Source organism: Talpa europaea (genome assembly GCF_964194135.1).
Source record: "Talpa europaea genome assembly, chromosome: 6".
Lineage (NCBI taxonomy): Eukaryota > Metazoa > Chordata > Mammalia > Eulipotyphla > Talpidae > Talpa > Talpa europaea.
In genome coordinates, this window is record NC_140072.1 from 25,733,578 (window position 1) to 25,737,062 (window position 3,485).

At 38.5% G+C, this 3,485-nt stretch overlaps 1 pseudogene across 1 annotated transcript; it reads right to left on the reverse strand.

The window, feature by feature from the left end:
- Nucleotides 1-2,480: 2,480 nt before the first annotated feature.
- Nucleotides 2,481-3,224, reverse strand: LOC311171715 (small COPII coat GTPase SAR1B-like; annotated as a pseudogene). Its single transcript has one exon. The product of its transcript is annotated as a small COPII coat GTPase SAR1B-like (transcript).
- Between the last annotated feature and the right edge of the window lie 261 nt (nt 3,225-3,485).

Here is a 3,485-nt window from a genome sequence, read left to right on the forward strand (position 1 = left end):
ACAAACACTGCCATTCTTTTACCACTTTCAATTCTTCTTATCCTACTTTACTATTCCTTTTGTCCACAGAAATCATCATCTATAAACTATATAAATTATTTATTATACTTACAGCAAGCTACAAAATTTTTATTGCACTATCTCTTATTATTGTCTGTTTCCTGCATCTAGGATGCAAGGTCTTTGAGAACAAGGGTCTGTGTCTTTTGTTCTCTGATGTATTATAATCACCTAGAACAGTTCTTGCCCCTAGTTGGTGCTCAATCAACAACTGTTGAGGAAACAAAAAAATCAATGATGTCAACTTCCATTTTATGCCACACACTGAAGGCTGCAGTCAGTCTTGTCTGAGAATGTTTTTTCCCTCCACCAGAATAGTAGTGTGCTAAGTGTAGTACAGTGTAGTATAATGCTTAACTGCACAAGCCTGAAAGCTTTGAATGTCAGCTCCATATTTACCATTATCTTTGCATAACTTTAGCCAAATCTCATAATCCCTTTCACCCTCAGTTTTCACATCAATGCTATGGTAATGATACCCATTACCCAGAAGAGCCTCTGTAGACACTCAATACTCTCTCTCTCTCTCTCACAACACACACACACACACACACACACACATTCACACAGTCAGTAAACTGGTGTATGTGTTTATGAGTTGTGTGTGTATGTGTGATACAAACATACCTAAACACACAGATTCTTTTCAACCATCACTTTTTCCACTATAAACCCCAAACAGTAACAAAAGCCTGGGGACACACCAACTGACAAGTATCTAATTCTATATACTCCTGACTGATGTAACGCTGAGTTTAGATCGTTACAAAACGGCAGTAGCACACTGGTTAGTGGCAGTGACAGCGTACTAGAGGAATGCTGTGGACCTGGAAGCTAAAAGATGTCTCCCACACCCAGTGGAAGCTCCCTAAGTAACAGACACCAAATAAAAGCTGTTGGATAATTATAAAGAAAAGATTAATTCATCTTCAAAAGTAGCATTTTAATTAAAAATGACTTTTCTGGGCTTATATCCAGAAAGGAATATATTGCCAAAAGGTAAGATTTAACAAGGTTTTGCTCTTTCTTTAATTTTTTAAATTTATTTTTTAAAGATTTATTTTTATTTATTTATACAAGCACTGGGTACGGTCAGAAGTGCAGGAGGGTGAGAGAATTCACCAGAGCCAGAGTGGGGAGCAGAGCATGCAGACTGAAGTACACTGCTGAGGGGAGCAGCGGGCGGCAGGAGAGGTCTGCACGCCATGTGGGACCCTCCTCCGGTGGCCAGGGAGCAGCTGGGGATTCAGCCGGGGATTGAACCGGCGCTGCAGAGGCTGTGGGCAGTTTCGCAACCCAGTGCTCAACTGCTGCGCCATCGGGGAGGCCCTAATTTTTTCTTTTTAAGAGCCCACTGCTTCCCAATCATTTTCACATCAAGGCACACAGAGAAATTAATCTTTCTCTGGCATTCTGGGATAAACAGATGCTACTCCCAGCTGCAGGTGACTGCCTGGAGTCTCCAGGCTTTACTCAGATTCCCTGTGAGTTGAAGGAATCCATAAGTATTTTGGCGCATCTGCAGCCATGACTTGGGAGAAGCTCTGCCTTAGCCCTTCTTGGATTGGGGACATTCCTACCAACATAGATTTTTATCCTTTCATACAAACACAAGTCCTCAGAAAAGAAGAGTGAAACTGATGACTCATTCTGGGGGGAAAAAAAGCACACAGACCAATCTACTTATTACTTACAACATCAGCATACTTTCATGCTTTTGCTTTTGATTTTCCATTCTGAAATTATATTTCTTTTTATAAAATAATCAACAACAAAGATAGATTCCATTTGGTGACCTAAGGTTGGCTTATGTTCCATTTCTGGACAACCTGAGTATTCTCTTTTATGATTCATAATTTTGTACTTTTAAGAAATATGGAAAATATATTAAAATTCTTTAAGCGTAAGCTGCTGTCTCATATGATAGAATTGGTCAATCTTTTCTTTTCCCTTTATTTTAGCCAAATGTAAGAGTTTGCTTTATTGCATGATGTTTGCATTAAAAAATGTTATTGAAAACTATAAGGCATTATGCAATCAATAAGTTAATTTTTAACTGTGCACTTAAGATGGGCATAAAATCTGAAATTTAAAAATGATTTAAAAAATACAACATGCGTTTTTAAATATGGTTTATATTGTGGTTTCATGTGGTTAAAAGTATTTCAAGTGCACTGCTGGAAAGTTGGTCTTTGTAAATGGTGCTGGGGATAATATGAGACTATAAACTGTAAAAACTAGCTATTTCTATAGAATTAGAAAGCTAAGACTGTGATACAATATTCAAACTTCTTTAAATCCATTTTAATTCTCACTCAAATTAAGTTGATATAATATTAATAATCTACAAAATACCTGTTTTCTAACCAACAGAAGTCTATTGAATTCAAGTTATACATGTTGAGAGATCAAATCTCTGATTAGGACTGAATGGTGACAGCTGGAACCAATGTGGGTGGGTGTAAATCAAGGTACTGTGCCCTCCAGAGGAAGCCTTCTCCATAACCTTGTCTTCTGAGCACAGAGCACATAGGCATTTAGTTCTTCCTGAAAATCACTGTCCTTTCCTGTTGTCTGACCCTATAAACCAAGTGTCTCTTCCAACCTCTCTGCTGATGGCTTCACTTCTGTTGATCTTATACCCAAGAAATCAGTATAGGCATAGTAGCCATGGTTTCACCTGTCATTAGTGAAATAAGTTCTTGTTTGGTTTTTAACTGCCTTTCATGGTGTGCGCAATCCACCAGCAATACAATGCCACGGAGAGCAGGAAGATAGTTTTTCCACAGTCTTCAAGCTTGGACATGTCCACCCAGACCAGAAGTTGTAAAGGTCATGCCAGCAGTGGTTGGTTCTTCTGAAGTGGAATAAAATGTTGGGACATGTTGTCCAAGTCTATCATCTTTTAGCACATGTAGCAATGTTGTGTTTCCTGAACTATTCAATCCAAGAAGTACCCCTTTTCTCAAAAAACCCTGAAAACTGTAATACACTGCTGAAACCACTGTAAATCCAATCATATATGAAGGACATATCCAAATCTTATATGGGCCAGGACTGGAGTGAGCGCAATTTCTTGTTTGGTGTTGGCCCTACACCCTCTGAAATTGAACTGCAGGGCATAATGGCTGCTACAGCTCCAACTCACATCAGCACCTTGCATGGAATTTATCATAACTTTAAATCATTCTTAATCATAAGTTTTGGTACAATATTAGTAAAAAATGTTTTTTTTCTAAATATATTCATTTCCTAATTTAGAAAATGCCAAACAGAATTTATACTGAAGCCTAACTCTATCCCTGCATTCCTATTTATTTCCAGTGCTTCTCTCTAGAGCAGAGGGAAGGATGGTTGGTTTAACCCCTGCTTCATGAACAGGGACTCCTTCACACAAGCGACTGCTCGAAATGACCTACCTTTAT